Below are 18,206 nucleotides of genomic sequence, written 5' to 3'. Positions count from 1 at the left end.
TTTCACTGTCTGTGTGACCTTCTGCACAACCCTTGCCGGGTTGTCCTGAAATTTACGATGAGTTACTATGAGAAAAATGCTTAAGAGAATGCCTCGGGTAGCTTACTGATTTAAGAAGTGGCACTGGGTTCTTCTCTCTTGTTCTGTATCACTAGATCAAGTAAATATGTGGAATTATATGGATCTTTAAATCTCGATCAGAGTCAGAGGAGGCAGAGATAATTACCAACAGGCCCTAGTTAATAGATAAGGAAACATGGGGTGGGTTATGGTAGTGTTAAATTCAGAATAATAAAGGGCTGGGACATTGTGTTATTGCTAGCAGCGATGACCTGGGAATCTTGATAAAGTCTAAGAATACTTCCTTGTTTGATTCACAGTCCTCCTGCCCTCCCGGCTTGATTGGTTCTGATATAACTCTGATTAGGGCAATCTGCCTCTAATGGAAATTGGGAGCGCAAGCACACAGAGCATACTAAAGCTGAAAGGGCCCTTGGGGATCCCTCATCTCGCTCCTTCGTTTCCACAGGCGAGAAAGGCACGCTGTAATGCCTGAGAGCTGGCCTCCTCCGTTCAGGAAACAGCAGAGTTCTAGACCCACTGGGGAGTCCCACTTCCGGGAGTTCAGAGGCGAGGTGCAGAGACCCATGTGCTGTGTGTTGACTCATTTTGTGTGTTTCCTGTGTGGTTCTTGTGCCTTTCATCTGAGTTACTGACTCAGCTTAACCCTGCTTAGCTTGCAAGACCTTTCAGGGAAATCAGAGCACGAGATGCAGTCACTGCAAGTTGTCACACATGATTAAGTAGCTGGAGGGAGTGATTTATGTGGAAAGATTAAAATCCCTAAATATGTATGACCATGTGCTGCTCTGATTGAGTGGGGCTTCAGGTATTTGAAAACTGCCCTGTGGGATATCTGCAGACTTCCACAGGGGTAAGATGACTTTCCAGGGGCTGAAGGGCCAGGTAGGTGGCAGAAATGTGATGATATTATAACAGGGTACTACTTCCTGCTGGAGCTGAAAAAGATTCCATTCAGACAGGAAATTCTTCTGCAGCACATTTATTTTGTCAGGGCACTGATTATCTTGGGAATTTTCTACATGCGGAACTGGATGTCATGTGCGATCAGATACCATGGTTCTTGGTAGCTTTTATCCCCTTGCTTTGCAGGGTCTCCCATTCCTAGGGCTCTTTTTGCTTCCTCCTGCTGTCCCTCCAACAAAGTCCCCCCTTTTCTCCTGCTACCCCGTTATCTCCTCCACTCCCTCTTTGACCCTCTTCCACAGCTCCCTGTCAAACAGAACCTCTGGAAGCCTTGATTTTAAGTTAGGACTGTGAAGCTAGAGTTAATTGGACAAACCATTTCCTATTAAACTATCTGACAGATAATTAACTGAATCTCCAAGATAACATTGAGCAAGCCTTTAGTAGGCGCTGAGACTTTTCCTCTCTCTGTTTACATTTGATGTTATAGAATAGAGGAAAGGTGAGTGTGCCTTTCAGAAGCCTCAGATGACCCCATTGCAGGCCACGGCCAGCTGTCAACATGGCTAAGCATGGATATGGGATCAGAAACTAACTGGCGTGGTCCAGGAAGGCTTCATATTCAACAAATTCAAATATTGAATGAGTGAACGAATGGTGGTATTCCTGTGCACATTCTAAAATTACAGCGGCTATGCATAAACATTCATGGATAAATGATAAACCAGAGCTTAGATAGTAGAACATTCTGAAATAGCTGCTTTATTCAGCAATTGAAAAACATGCAGCCATTTAATCACTCAGCCCAAGTAGCACAACTGCTTTTTTTTTTTTTTAAATGGGTAAATTGCAGGTGTCTCTCTTTAAAAATAATTTCCTTAAATGTGATAAGATTTATTTTTTGGTTCATATTTGTTAGGTTATTATAGTGTTTTAAAATATCTGGCTCAGATCGCTTAAAATTCTTAAATTATACTTTAAGCAGCTATTAGCATAATGATATTATCTATTAATAGAGATTCCTACAGGAGTAAAGGTACCTGCAATTTACATGAGTCAGAAAACTTGGTCTGATTAGTAGCATCACAACAAACCCAGCATGACTATTGTAACGACTCCACTTCCCGTCACTGCAATTATCTCCTAAAACTTTTATTGGAGCATTGATTGCCATTTGCTCACTCATTCCCTTTGAGAAAGTGGAAAGATGAACGAGTGCCAGGAGTGAAATGGTGTCTCTGCAGGTCCTGTGCATGGCTTCAAAAGGAGCCCTTTGCATTGGCCGGGAGAACTGTGTGATCTTTCTGTTGTGGGTTCAACAGAAACGTTAGATTCCAGCTTTCCTCCACTTACTAAGAATTTCAGTGAAGATGAAAGAGACGTGGCGAAATTTAAGGGAGAAAATATGGAACGAGATTGTTTACATGAAGAACATTAGGCTGAACGTCTCGCTCTTCCCCTCCCTCCCCAGTGCCTCATTCATATCACACAATTGAAGGGAGGTGGGGAGGGAGGGATTTTGCTTCCTCTTATCTCTTGAATCCATCCACCTCTCTCCATTACCACTGCCAAGTCTGTAAGCCAGGCCAGGCTACTAACTGGACTTCTCTCTCGTTCATTCTGTCTCCTGTAGCCAAAGGGTCATTGTGCACATCTGCTGTGTCACTCCCCAGCTAAAAGAAAGGACTCCCCAAATCTTTATTGTTGCTAAGCATGGGTGGCTGGATAACAAAGGCCTTATATAACTCATAATCATGCCATCCTGAAATTGATTTTTTTTTTTGGTACCAGGGATTGAACCCATTGATGTTAAACCACTGAGCCACATCTCCAGCCATTTTTAATTTTTATTTTGAGACAGGATATTGCTAGGTTGTTGAGGGCCTCAACTAAGTTGCTGAGGCTGGCTTTGAACTTGCAATCCTCCTACCCTTAGCCACCTGAGCCACTGGGATTACAGGAGTTTGCCACCATTCCTGGCTCTTTTATCTTTTTTATTAAGATGTATTTATTGTATGTATTAAATGGGTTCCATGTGATATTTCCATACAGGCATACAGCATTGGTCATATCCAACTACCCTTCTCTTGCCCTCTCTCTGGCTCCACTTCCTTCCGCTTCTCTAGTAATCACTATTCTACTTTCAGGTCAATGTGTTTAGTTTCCATTTATGAAATTGCCTTTTGGCTTTTCTGTATTTGCCACCTTTCTGTAAATCCAGTGAGTGCAGAGCTGAGTTTTTCCAGTTTATTCTTAGCACTTAACATGGAGAGGCGGCAGCTAGAGACGGTGAAGACAGGGGACCATTCTACCTTCCAATTTTGTTTGTTGTTGTCTTTGCTTTAAGCTGAAGGCAAAGTGTTTATTTAACCCCAGCATCTATTTCTAGCCATTGTTCCCCACTTCCCCTCTTCAGATGGACTTCCTTTCTGGAAGATATCTCAAAGATATCTCAAAGTGAAACCATGGATCTTGGGCTGGGGATGTGGCTCAAGCGGTAACGCGCTTGCCTGGCATGCGTGCCACCCGGGTTCGATCCTCAGCACCACATACCAACAAAGATGTTGTGTCCGCCAAGAACTGAAAAATAAATGTTAAAAATTCTCTCTCTCTCTCTCACTCTCTCTCTCCTCTCTCACTTTCTCTTAAAAAAAAAAAAAAAGAAACCATGGATCTAATTGGATTGTTCTGAGTACAGAAAATTTAAGTGTAGGCAATGTGACTTAAGAGGTTCAGTCTGCTTCTCCCAAAGCCCGTCAGGAAGGAGTGGAGGCTGCTAGAGTAGAACTGTGTCCACATGTGTACACATGTGCACTCACACATGCTTCTGCATAAGTGTGCCCATTTGGGTGTCTGGATGTATTTGCTGCCAAATCCTATGATGGGTTAGCTTTGGCTTCTTCCGGTCAAGCAGATGCTGAGCTGTATTTTCTTCTTCTTCTTCTTCTTCTTTTTTTTTTTTTTTGTCAGAGAATGACCTATGTGTGTCAAAAAGGTATTTTTTTTCAAAAGAAAAAAGTAGCAAATCTTAGAAGGTTACACTTAGATGTCTGATCACCAGTAACCTGGATTTTATGGCTAAGAAAGATTTTTCAGCCTTATCGAATGTGACTAAATGTGGGTGCATACGTGATTGGCATTGGACCAAAGCAATTTCAAAGAAAGTAGCTTAGATCAAGAAAGTGAAATTGCAGAATATGAAAAGGCAACCCAGGATATACAGTTACAGATAGTTGCAGATATCTTCATGGTTTTTATTTATTTTTTGTATTTGTGAAAATTCTTTTGTATATTGTATCCCCCACCCCCCTCCTTTTTTCCTTCAATCTCCCTACATCTCCCAGTGAGACTTCTTTGGAGAGATGCTACACAAACTTTGCTGGCTCCTTTATTTCTATCATAGACTAAATGATAATTGTAGAAATGTTCTCCTATTATTGCTTAACCCTGTGCAGTGCCATAGGCATCTGGAGCAGCTTGGCTCCCTTTGTCTAACAAATGGGTAATGCGTTTAAACAAGCCTGGTGGGTTCCTGCCAGGATGCAGACAGAGAAACAAGCAAAGAGTCTGAAGGATGCCTCTTTCAACTTCCTCCCTGCCCTTCCCAGTGCTGGGTCCACATAGTCAAATGCAGAGGCTTAGCAAGCACCTAGCAAGCTGACTTCCTGATAAATCATGGATCAAATAGATGTGTCCTTTGCATTTCTTCTTGAAAACTATTCAGGCGGTGAAGTCCTGCCTTGGGTCATTGGCAAGAACTTCAGTGATTGCCTAGCCACTCCAACAATTTCTTCTTTTCTTAGTTGTCTGGGGCTTTATCTTGTATCTTGTTCCTTTAAATAAAAGAGCTGACTTGACTTGTCTGTGACCTCTGGAAATAATTTAATTCTTACAGTGGGGACAAGTAGCCAGATTGCAGCAAATGAAAATTCCTCTCTGAAACACCCCCACACTCACACGCGCAGACATGTGGTTTCCTCAGTGCTCTCTGCGGCTTAGAGAGAGAGTTTGGGGGGATATTCGCGTACTATTTGTTCTTTTTATATTCCAACCATCTTAGAGATCAAAGCTATAAATCTCAACAAGAGATGTGGGGAAGCCAACCTTTGTATAGTCAAGAGTGTATGTGGATTTTCGAGAGTTGTGATATCCTGTGGCAGAGAGAAGTAAGTCCATGCAGTGATCTATCCAGCCTGCACTTTTAGGGAAGTCAGAAAGAGAAAGAAACTAACATTAATTGAATGCTCAATTAGTGCAGTGCACTTGGAGGCAATTCACATGTTTAATTCTCACAAAAAGCTGCTATACATCTATTTTACAGGTGAAGAAGATGAGGATTGGAGAGATTTTTAGAAATGTGCTTAAATTCACACGCATGATAAAAGACAGAAGCTCAGCACAGGTTTCTCCCACGTCAACCAGCACACCAATTACACAACTTTAAACAATTTGGAGGAAAATGCCTAGCAAGTAACCCTTTTACCATGGATGATGGAGAAGCCTTTCTGCTTTACCCCAGCAGGGCCTTTCTCTGGTTCCTTTGCCTGCCTGCCTTCCCTGCTTTCAAGTGTCTCATCCTTGCAGAGAGTCTCAAGTCCTGCAGGCCTTGCTTCCCTTTGGAATTGTTCATGACACCAGGATAGACACAGAATCAGGAAGGAAGCTCTTTTTACAACTGGAAGGGTAAGGGTGGGGGCGTGATTTCTCAAGCTCACCATTACTTTCCCATCCATTCGGAGTTGGCTGAAATATTTACATGGAGTCATCAAGCAACACGCCTTCATGGGGAACCTCTCTGTAAGCAGTGAGCAAACCATAGTAGTTATTTACCTGGGAGGTAAAATGTTAGGGACTGCATTGTTACCCCCACCCCAAGATGTATATGTTGAAGTCCTAACCCTAGTACCTCAGAATGTGACTGTATTTGGCTGTTAAAGAGGTAGTTAGGGTAAAATGAGATCATAAGGGTGGACTGTGATCCAACATGACTGGTGTCCTTATTAAAAGAGGAGATTAGGACACAGACACATGCACACAGAGGAAAGATCATGGTGAGACATCTACCAACCAAGGAAAGATACCTCAGAAGAAACCAAACCTGCCAACACTTGGATCTTGGACTTCCAGCCTCTAAAACTGTGATAAAAATAAGTTTCTGTGGTTGAGGACATCTGGTTTTAGTATTTTATGATCAAGCAAACCAATTCATACAGGAAGACACTGGCTGCTGTTGGGATCCCTGAGCAGCTTAACAATCTAGTTGGTGAGATAGACGCCATGTTTTTCTATCTCTAGATATCCATATCATTGACTATAAAATCAGGGCAACAGGAAAAATTTTCAGGGTTTTAATACTCCTAACTGTAAGTGCCATTGGTAGGGTTTTAGAAGATTTGAAATTGAGTATGTTCTTTTTAGAACCTGATAATACCTGCTTATTGGCCTTTCATGAGGACCAATAAAGGTTATTCTTTAAAAAATAGCCAGAACTTGGCAAGGCCTTTTTGATGTTTATTAGAGAAGCCATGGACATAATTTTGTACCTTAGGTTTTGTGATTTATTTCCATTATGAATAAATTTGGGATTTATTTTGAGGCTTTCAAAAGTGGGAGTGCTATGGTCTCAGGATTATTTTGTATTAAACATTGTCTCCCTCACTGTTGGCTGCATTCCAGGGGCTGGCTGAATTCTGCACAGTTGGCTGTGTCAGCATCAGAAATGCTGTTCAATGATAATAATTATAATAATTACATATATGAAAAGGATGGAATCAGATTGCAATTCTATGTGGCTGAACTTGATATCTGACTTCACTGACTCAGTTTAGGCATCTTGAAAATGAAGATAATTTTGATAAGTACCTTTTTATGTCTGAAGACTGGGAACAATCATGGTTGAATCCAGGAGTGAAGGTGCTTTGAATGCAAATTATTATTTTTATCATCAATATGTTTTACAGGTTCACGTTTTGGACAGGAAGAAAATCTGTCAGTTTAAGACTTACTTCCAAATCAAATGGATTAAACATGGTAGTCAAGAAGGCTGGGAAGATCTGACTCTCTCCAGAAGCAGCATGTCCACCATGCTGCCCCCATGAACTAGAATTGCCACCTCTTGCTAGCAGATTTTTTTATTTGAAAGACAAGTTACATTTCTTATTCTCAACTTATAGCCATATATCCTAGCTTCTATCCTGCCTTCTACTTATTCTTCCAAAGTTAATTCTCTATTTCAATGGGAACTTGCAAGAGAAATGGAGTAAACCATTGAACAAGGAAAAAAACAACCATTTACCAACTTCTACACTGATATAGAACCCATTTTAATGATGTGGCCACATCAATGTTTATAGCAGCTCAATTCACAATAGCTAAGCTATGGAACTAACCTAGGTGCCCTTCAACAGATGAATGGATAAAAAAATGTGGTATATACAATGGAATATTACTCAGCCATAAAGAAGAACAAAATTATAGTATTTTTTGATAAATGGATGGAAGTGGAGGCAATCATGTTAAGTGAAATAAGCCCAAACCCTCAAACCAAAGGCCAAATGTTCTCTCTGATATGTGGATGCTGACTTGCAATGGGAAGGAAGGAAGGAGTGGAGGTTCACAGGATTGGACAGTGGAACATGGGGAAAAGAGAGGGAGGATGGGAATGGGAAAGACAGTAGAATGAATCAGACATAACTTTCCTATGTTCTTATATGAATATATGACCAGTGTAGCTCTACATGTACAACCACAAAAATGAGAAGTTGGTCTGGGGTTGTGGCTCAGTGGCAGAGCACTTGCTTAGCATTTGTGCGGCACTGGGTTTGATTCTCAGCACCACATATAAATAAAATAAAGATCCACAGACAAGTTAAAAATATTTTTAAAAAATAGACTATTATTTCTTAGCAAATATCGAGCACTTCTTTGTGCCTGATACTGATTTAAAAAAAATGGGAAGTAATACTCTATGTATGTCTGATATGTCAAAATACATTCTACTATCATGTATAACTAAAAAGAACATATTAAAGTTTTTTTTTTTAAAGAACCCATTTGATACAATTAAAACTCTGTCTAAACAATAAACAAAAGAGAGAAGATGGAGAGAAATGTTGTTCATCCAGTGAAGCCCGTGGAAACAAACAGAACCTGAGGGCAATATAAAAAATATAAAATACAACTAGCTTTTAGCTTCTAGGAGCTCTGAGTCTGTTGAGGAGACAAGATGTTCTAACAGTTTATGAAACATAATGGAAAATTTATGGTTGTCACCAAAGCATTGCTTCCCTTCCATCTCCAGGATAGGGAGCTGTTCTTTCTGTCTCCCAGGGGGCCTGGAAGTCCATCGGCAGTTTCTTTTAGTGTCTATAGTAGGGTTCCGGTGGCAGAGGGAAACCTTGACTGGGTGAGGAGAGCCATCGTCCTGTGGGCGCCATATCTGGTAGCAAGACCCACTGTCTGGACACTTCCCTATTCAATTCATAGCTACTTCTAGAGCCACAAGTAAGTCCCTAAGGCTTGGCCATGATGGACTTAGTTTCTTGATCTTGGAGTCTTGATTTCTTTTCCTTCACTTTTCCCCCAAATGTTTCCTTCTTGTGATCTGAAAATATCTTCTCATAGATTCTTAAAATTCACCATTTATGACAACCTTTTTTTTCCTGGAAAAACAGAACCATCTTTCTGTTCTTAGGGCAATTACTTTGGTGCTTATTACTATCCCAAGACCACCAAGGTAAGTTTGTTACATTTTCTTGTTAAAGGGAAGAAAACAATGAAATTTGAAAACAAAAACACAAGAATGGTTAATTATCAAGTAAGCAGAGGAATATAGTCTGAGCATAAAAAAAAAAGAGAGTCTTATATACCTCATTCTATAGAATCGCCACAGTAAAACCCATAAAATAGTAGTTGTTTTCCCATTTTATTGAACAGAAAGCTGACACAGGACTTAAACACCTGGCTTAAAGTTACACATTGAATAGAGCCAAAATTGCATCTATTTTCTGTTTCTCTGGACAATGTTCCTTCTAATGTACCACAAGGGTTCCTGGATCAAAAGAGGATGCACTTCCTGTGAATTTGAATGTCGTGGAGGAAAGTTTATGAGGATGAATTATTTGAACCTGTTCTTGACTGAATTATGGGCTTTGGCTAGACAGTGAAAGAAGGCAAGGCTATTCCTGAACTGGATAGATTAACATGACTAAAACCTCAGGCTGGGAAAGTGCCAGGTGTATTTGGAAGACTGTGTGTAGAGGAAGGTTCACTCATATAATAAAATGGCACCCAGCCAATGAGAGGAGAACTATGAAGACTCCTTCTGCCATTGTTGTGATTTGGGAGTTTTAGGCACTTCAGTTAAGTGAGTGAAAACAGTGCTGACCTTCCCTCACAGGTGGGCTGGGCTTCTGTATCACCGTGACAACGGTGGCACGCTCCATTATCTGAGGCTCGATATTATATATACCAGCTATTTTGTGCAGTTGGATTTTTGTTTCATTGAAACGGTTCTCTCAGTGTGAGCTCAATAACAAGGGGCATGATGGTGGTTTTTCTACGTTGCCAGAAACTGGGTCTGAATTTCTTCCAGGGCCTCCTGCTCTAAAGCACCTTTTATGATTAATTAACCTTTTGTGGAGTAACTAGGACATGGGTGTGGGATGAGATGTACTTTGGTCAGACTTCAGTTTTCAGTTGTTCAGCAAGAGGATAATTAATTATAAAGAGCTGGATATGAACAGAAGATTGTTGGAGGAAATCCAAATGAAGCAAAACATCTAATTATCAATGAGCAGGATGCTTTTTTTTTATTGTTGTTGTTGTAGGAGTGAATAAAATGTTTAATTCAATATAATAAGAGGTAGTAACAATTTAAGATGCCTAGTTTGACTGTATACTTAATGTAAAATTTGGGATATTTGTTTCTTGGAGATAAGGTATGATGTACTAACCATAACTAGATAAATTGGAAACAGAGGTCAAGTTAGTGTCTAAAATGATTATGTATCCTCCTTTCAGATAATTGTTGTGTTGACTTTAACAAGAGTATATCTAGAATCGTCTGACCATTATTACTAGTGACAAATAACAATAAACATTTTTTTTTGTCTAGAGGAAAAGGTTGGATTAAGATGCAAAGTAAGAGATAAAATGCAGGATGCTGAAAACAGTGCAAAATCGATTTCTTTAACATAAATGGTTACTGTGATGGAGAGGCTTTCCAAGTTGCTTTGCTTTCTGAGGTGAATCATCTCCAGTATTTAGCCCATTTCTGTATGATACCAAGCTCGAACAAAACCCATAGGCCAGAGAGTCCAGCTTGATTTCTTGACTGTAGTGATAGAGGGTGGGTTAGTGGATAATGGGAGAAATTTCCACTCTCAAACAAAATGATCCCACTTTCTTGGAACTTCTTTATAAAGCCTGCACCAGCTATTTTGATGGGTGAATATGATTCTAGTTCGTGTTTAGAAATATACTTCCATTGGCATGAAGATTCATGTCCTGTCTTGCTTTTCTCTCCTGGTGCTATGAAATAGCTTTCATTCTCTACTGTGTGGCTTTTGCTGCTTCTTGTTACACTAGATGCCTACTCTGTATGTCTCTTAGTTTCTACAACTTGCTATTTCTGTTATTGTTGGAAGATGATTCTCTGTGGGTCTTTTGCATTTTGTGCTCAGAGGCATTGACAGGTTATGTTCTGTATTATTTGTTCATGGGTATTTTCATAGTGAACAGCCTTAGAAGATAATAATAGTGTTACCATCCAGAGCAGAGGGTATCTACACTTGCTAATTTGTATAATAAAGGTTGTTTTGGGAAAAGATAGGGCAGGTTTGTGAGAAATCCATTATAAAGGATGCAAGTTTATTAGGTTCAGTTTTATTCAGGTGGGATGCAAACCTATTATATGAAACGACTGTTCTTTATTGCCTCTTTTGAGATATAGAGGGATAGAGAAAAGGAAAACTGAGGCAAATATGAAGCTGATGCTTGCTAAGTTATAGTAAGTCCTTTGTTTCTGACTCAGGTGTCTTGTGTCTTCTACTAGTTTCCATTAAAGTGGGACAAGATACGTTGCTAGCTTGCAAAGGTTAGATCCCTTCACTGTTCTTCAATGGTGTGTCTTACATTTCAACTCCCCAAGGGGATCTGACAGGGTCAGTCAGTCACCGTCCAGTGTAGGGGACCTCTATAACACTGAGCTCTTATGTCAGATCAGCCAATAGATTGCTGGTTTTGGATCAGGTGTTCTTTCTTGGACTACTCATTTGTGGCCACATTTTAAGGTCACTTTGTTTAAATACTGGAGCCTGTAAATGAGGAGCTCATCAAAAGGGGCTTGTGAGAGAACCTTTGAGGTTCTTAGAGGCAGACATTAACACCTGCATTTTTCATAGACTGCTTAGGGAAATTGTATTGAGAAATAGTTGTCCCTTTAATCATCATGAGTACTCTGAGATTTTTGTAAGCAGAGATGAGCGTATGCCTTCTGCAAATTATCAGTTCTCTGCCTAAAATGGAAGTGTTTGGTAAGTCTTGAATTTCTGAAACTGGATATGTGAGATGAATTCTGTAATAATTCTCCCTTAGCATTTATTCCTCCACTGGAAGAGCAGTCAGGGTGTGACTCAGGTATAATTCACTGCTCTTTTCTCAGCAGCTGGCACATGGTACGTGCTCCTAAACATTTGTGGAATGAACATTTGTGACTTTTGCACCCAGAATTTATCTGTTACTTCCTGATTCTTGTCACACCTTCTTAATTTCCTTGAATGGACTTTGGTTGCAAGATTTGTAGGATTAGTTACTAAAGAGTTAAAATGACAAAAAAATATTATGCTACTTCTACAAATAGTGGCTACCATTTTGGGCTCCACATTGTTCAGGAATGGGTTCTCACACTGGAGACTCAGCATCATTTTCCACAGACTGGCCATATTACTTAATCAGAAGTTATAATTTTGGTTTGAATTGTTGGTCCATTATAATCCACAGCTTACATATTGTGGTAAAAGAAAAGACTAATTGGTTTTGCTGAAGTATAGGGTTATTTTCTTCAGAAAATAATCAGACCTAGAACAATGTTTCAGAATACAACTCTATCTCTTGTAAATGCAAAACAAAACAAAATGAAGAAAGATTTTAATAATTGAATGTTTCTGGATTAAAAAAAAGACAGAGAAGGCCTTATTCCATGTATAGGTTTCCCTTCTCTCTGTTATAAGTGGAGGACTAAGAGGAGTCACACCCGAAGAGAGAGAATAGTGCAACTTTGCTAACCACAGCTAAGGCCATGTTAAAATGATGAAAAATCCTGGTGGGACCACAGGTTAATACTCCCAGCTCGCCAGGCCACATGCTTGCTGATATCAGTATTTTCTAGTACATGAGGAAAACAGTTGAAATTGGAATATCTGGGTCAGCATAATGTAATATGCACTAACTGACAAAAATCTAACCTGAACTGCCTTCCCCAATATTCAAAGTGTTCTCTTTCAGGAGCTTTGGTAAATCTAAAATGTGGACAACTTCTTCTTCTTATTGGACAGCAAATCCACAAGTTGCAACATGGAGGTAGATGGGTTATTATGTAATGATCTACCCTCTGGGAGTAAGGCAGAAAAGCTTTTTTTCCCAGAGTTGCATCACTTACACCACTAAAACCATCATTAATACTACTAAATCCAGGCAACTTGGAATGTCTTCCTAGAATTTCCAAGTTGCTTTCACAAAGAAACTCAGATCAAGGGATTGACTTACCGGTACACTTAAAACCAAGGCCATGTGTTGCTGTGGAGAGCAAAGAGCCTGCTGGAGTTTTGGACAAAAGATTCTTTGTCCTGGTCTAATTTGAATTCAAAGAAACACCTAACTAAATTCTCTATAGTTTCTCTGACTGGTTACCCTTCAGTCTTCATTATTTCATTAATGTAAATTTAGGCACAGTTATTAAAGTCCAGGCTATCTCCATTGATTTCTTTCAGTGTTTAGAAGTCCTAAATACCACTTTCAGTGAAGCATTCTGATGGTTAAGATTGTCAACTCATTTTCCTTTTCTAGTTAGGAAAAAAAAAAAAAAACACCTGTTAACTATTTCCCCCATGGTATCCTTCCCTTAGTAAAATTCTCAGCAAGGCTACTTAGGTGCTTGAGTTTTCCATAATGAGACTACCAACAGATGCCCATATAATGGAAATCTCTATTGACTATAGTGGATCATCTCTCTTCAAGCTTTGTAATCTGCCTCAGGAAAGCATTTTCAAAATCCTGTCTTTCTGGATGGTCTGTTTCCCCTTTTGTCATTATACAAATCCTCTTCACTGTGCTTCCACCTTCTTGCCTGTGCATTTCCGTATAGGACTATCTCCTCTCACCCTCTTACAGCACTTGATTATACTTACTTTCTCTATTATTCTTTTCCCTAGTGTGTCTTTTTTTTTTCTTTTAAGAATGGATTTATTTTATCCAGCTGGTTCCAAGAATAGGAACCATATTTTCTAATTCTTTTCATGCCTCTAAATACCACTTAGCACATTGAAGATATCTAGTAAATATGCTTCACTGGTAACACCAGCTTCCTGATCTTAGCCTCATATGAATTAGTTTGCTTTTTCTTAAAAAATTCCTTAAATTTATTTTTTATAACTCATATGTAAATTGTTTAGACATCACTTTCAGTCTTCTTAAAAACTCATTTTACTTGGTTATAGATATGTTGAAATTACATTTGACTAGAAAGGACTCTTGGATGTGTGGGCTATAACCTTGCTATATTCCTTAAGTGTAACTCAACATCTTGTTAGTGGCTTTTTCATCATTTTAACTGTAGCTGGTTTATTAAAAGGTGTTAGGCTTGACAGGGCTTAACCAAGAAACAACTTTCATTTTTCTTCCACAACTGCTCCTCATTATATTTGATCAGATTTCTCTTCTCTGCCTCCTTGGTGGCAACCTGGGTAGATTTCATAGCTTTTTAGGCAATTTCCAAGTTATTATTAACAAACAAGCTCATTTTCAAGTGTTAAATAGGACGGCACAGTCTAATCTAATGTAAAATTCCAATTTCTCATCAGATTGAAGCTCCTGCTCCAATGTGCTCCTCATTACTGACAGGACCTGATTCCTCAGGGCTGTAGACAGGCCATGAGACTCTGTCTCCATTCTGGATTCATGCAGAGTGGGACTGACAAGGATGGAGGTCAGGCAGAGAGTGACAGAGCTTCTAACTTGACTGGTACTCATATAATTGGGCACCAGTGTTCTTTGTGTGGCAGGTGACCCAGTGCTTTATATCTCACAGGGGTGTGTTTTGTGGGTAATTTGGAATTCTTCTCATCAACTACTCACACACTCAGAGGACTCTGTTCTGCACTGGATAATGTCTGTCCTGGCTCACCTCTTGTGACACTCTCCTAGTTCTTTGCTCTGGCAGTATACCCCACTAAGTTCTCTTTTGCTAGGGTCCCCAAGCTATGCATGCAGAACCTTTTCAAAATGGCTTCCCTGTTATATTCACATGGCCCAGGGAATCATGTCTTCTCTGCTTGCTTATTCTCCAGGGACATTTCCTATCTTGCAGGATAGCCCAGGTTCTCTGAAGAATTCTTTCTTGCCCCCTTCCCTAAGATCATTATATCATGGACTAAGATGTTACAAGTGGTATCAGATCCTCTCCTACTTGGCTGAGGGTCTTTGCATGGAGTTGGGGCAGTCACACTATCTCAATATCCTTTTCAATGGGAACAGGGACTGAAATAAACCACTTCCATAAACTCCCCTAATGTGCTGTCTCTCTGTTATGCCAGCAGACTATAAATGATGGGATAAAATCCCCAGGACTAATTATGACCGCTTCTTTGTCCTGTAGGAAGGGTCTTTGAAATATGGGATGTATAATTCCTTGTTCTCAACTTGGTTTTTAGTCTTGGAGACATCAGAGGAAGTTTCAATTAATGGCACAGAATAGTTTGTGGCACTAAAGTTCTCATGTTTCTCTTTCTTTTCTTTTTTTTTGCAGTGGGGGAGTTGAACCCAGGACTTTACACATGTTAGACAACTGCTCTACCATTGAGCTACATCCTCATCTCTCTTCCCCCTTTTCTTGAGACAGGTCTCACTAAGCTGCCAGGCTGGCCTCAAACGTGTGATCCTCCTGCTTCAATCTTCCCAGTAGCTGTGATTACAGGTGTGTGCTGATGCACCTGGCTCAATCTCATGTTTCTTTAATGAAAAATAAAGTATGAGTGCATGTATTTTTTATGTATTTATTCCAGATTATTCTACAGGGTTCTTTTTAAAAAAATATTTATTTTTTTTAGTTGGACACAGTATCTTTATTTTATTTATTTTTATTTTTATGTGGTGCTGAGGACCAAACCTAGGGCTTTGCATGTGCTAGATGAATGCTCTACCACTAAGCCACAATCCCAGCCCCTATTCTACATGGTTCTTAGAGGTGAAGCAAGATATTTTGAAAGCCCAGATATCTTGTTCTCTTCTTATTCAAACATGAAACCTATTATTACCAAATAAAGGCATAAATTTATGGAAACAGGAATTAGATAGATTAAAATAATGGAAAGATGGAACAATACTTAATTTCTGTATTCTTCATGTTGACTCCTCCCTTGGTTGAATAGTCTGCATGACTCTGTGGTCTGGAATCTTCTGTGTTTGTTTGCCCAGTCATTGGATTCTCTTCAGTACCCTATCCATCTGTGTAATATAAATTCCATGTTTGATTATCTTGTTCATCACTGTATATTATTTAAAGCACATAGAACATGGCTGGCCCACCTAAGTCCCTCAGTACATATTTTTAAATGGATAGAATCTTATAGTTCTGGAGGTTCAAAAACCTATAAATAAGAGTTGGTATGGGAAGGCTAGTACCGCTCCAAATTTTTGAACACTAAGATTCAGTTGTGCTAATCAATCATTTGCACTGTAAAATTAGCCATCTGTCCTGTATTAAATTCTCCTTGTACCATCCTGGAAGAACCTGGTGTGAGGTATCTTAATCCAACTGTTATGGTTTGAATGTTTGCATCCCAACAAATTTACGTTCTGGAAACTTATCCCTGACGCCACGGTGTTGGAAGGTGGGGCCTAATGGAAATTGTTTAAGTCATGAGGGTTCTTCCCTCATAAATGGAGTAAAGCCTCAATAAAAAAGCTCTCTCCAGTGTGTTGATCATCTTTACTCTTCCTCCATTGAGGAACAGCACTTCCCTCCCTCTGGACGTAGCATTCAAGGTATCATCTTTGACGCAGAGACGTGACCCTCAACAGACATCAAATCTGCTAGTGCCTTTATCTTCCCAGCCTTCAGAGTTGTGAGCTAATAAATTTCTGTTCTTTATAAATTATCCAGCCCATCTTATTATGTTATAGATGCACAACGTGGACAAAGACACAAATCAAGCATCCAACCAAGCCATACCCTGTTAGAATCCTTTTCTGGTAAGTTTTTAGAAATGTATGTTTATTGAGATTTTCCGAGTAAATGTGAATCTGCATTAAAAGTGGTGCATTTTGTTTGTAAGTAATTCTTATTGCTACTAATAACACTACTGGGAAATACAAAGGAACTAACACAAAGCCATTCTGAGGGCTGTTTCACCAGCCAGTTTTAATGCTGCTAATAGAACTTTAGGCATCCGAGTTTTGTGCATACTTGGAATTTTAGAATAACTATTTAATTTCTGTTCTTATTATTTCCAGAGTGAAAACATAAAGTTTTTTGAATTGTGTTTGGTGAAATAACTTGCAAGTATGTAGAGTTTTATTAAGATACATTTTATTCTACTGAAAGGCAACATAGATGGTAGAAAAATATATCTTTCAAAGCCCCAAATCTTGAGTTTGAATATTTTGCCACTTGCTGGCTAAATGGCTTGAGTAGGTTCTTAATTTTTTTCTGGGCATTAGCTTCTCAGTTTGTAAAAAGAAAATAATATTTTTGTCACAGGCCTTTTGTGAAGACTAAATATGAGTGTTTAGCCTAAAGCCAGCATTTAGTAGGTACCTAAAGAATGCTAGTTTTTCTTCATTTATGGTAATAAGTATTTACTTACTCAGTTTAACCCAAAGTTCTTTAGAAGACTATTGGGCCTCTTGGAGAAGTAGTTCAAAAAATTTTGGAATGCTTTCACACAAAATTTCTTATGCACAGGGTGAGAAATCAAGGTCAAATTAGAAATGTTGAGATCATCTCTTTACTTTTTTGCTCACATATTTAGTAAGTTATGTCACAATAATTCTGCTGAATCATCCCCGGAGGGCCCTTCAGTTTTGTCTGGATGGCTCAGCTCTTACCTTTTCACTTGGGCAATTCTCAACTGGTCTAAGAGTTCTCTTTTTTAAAAAAATCTATCCTCTATGTCAGTGCCTGGTTTCTAAAATACAGATAAAATTATATTAGAGTTGGCCCTTTGTTATCTGCAGGTTCTGCATTTGTGGATTCAACCTAATGAAGACTGAAAATATATTTCAAGAGGTAGTCTGCTTCATGCACCTGGGAGTGTACTTCCATTGAATTAAATAGCCCTATATACTTTTTCTAAAAAGAAGAAGAAAGAAAAAGAAAATTTAAAAAAGTGACTGTACTGACCATATGCAGACTTTTTTTTCATGATTCCCTCAATAAGACAGTAAAACAACTATTTACACAGTATTTACATTGTATGAGGTAGTATAAGCAATCTAGAGATGATTTAAAGTATGTGTGGAGGATGTGTTATCAGTTATATTCACATATTTATGCCAATTGACACGGCAGATGTGGATATAAGAGGCTTTGGGTATCTGCTAGAGTTTCTTGGGGGATACCATGGGACATGGAGGTCAAGAAAAGACTGTGCTCTTCTTCTCATGCTTTATAGCCCCCATTTGTCCATGAGTTAAAACTCATCTATGCAAATTCTTGGCATAGATTAATGCTAAACAACCTTACTATTTGATTTTTCTTCCTTTCTACCTTACATTTTTCTTACATTGGTCCTCTGTCTTCTGACAGCCTTTCTGCCTCGAAAAGTAGTTCTATCTAGAAAATTCTCCCTCTTTTCTGTTCTTGGTGATCTGCTGCTCATCTTTCAGGACCCAAGTCACATATCACTTCTTATGATCTGTTGAGCATGTGGACATTGACAGGAGTCTGGTGTTGTGTTTACTGTTGTAGTATAGCCATGTCCAGGTTGGGTAGGGGTGTGTAG

The 18,206-nt window shown here is 39.2% G+C and overlaps 1 long non-coding RNA gene across 2 annotated transcripts in view; it reads left to right on the top strand.

Annotated features, from left to right (window-relative positions):
- Positions 1 to 18,206, top strand: part of LOC144365609 (uncharacterized) — a 70,746-nt gene that overhangs the window by 30,567 nt on the left and 21,973 nt on the right. The window contains exons 1-2 of one of the 2 annotated variants that reach the window (XR_013424268.1): positions 13,655 to 15,178; positions 16,387 to 16,455. This is a non-coding gene — a long non-coding RNA (uncharacterized LOC144365609). Of the gene's footprint in view, positions 1 to 13,654; positions 15,179 to 16,386; positions 16,456 to 18,206 lie in introns of those variants that run through there. The other variant, XR_013424267.1, reaches the window with a different exon arrangement.

This window comes from Ictidomys tridecemlineatus, chromosome 7 (assembly GCF_052094955.1).
Source record: "Ictidomys tridecemlineatus isolate mIctTri1 chromosome 7, mIctTri1.hap1, whole genome shotgun sequence".
In the NCBI taxonomy this organism is placed as follows: domain Eukaryota; kingdom Metazoa; phylum Chordata; class Mammalia; order Rodentia; family Sciuridae; genus Ictidomys; species Ictidomys tridecemlineatus.
Note: the sequence above shows the minus strand (reverse complement) of the source record. Positions and strands in the feature narration are given on the sequence as shown.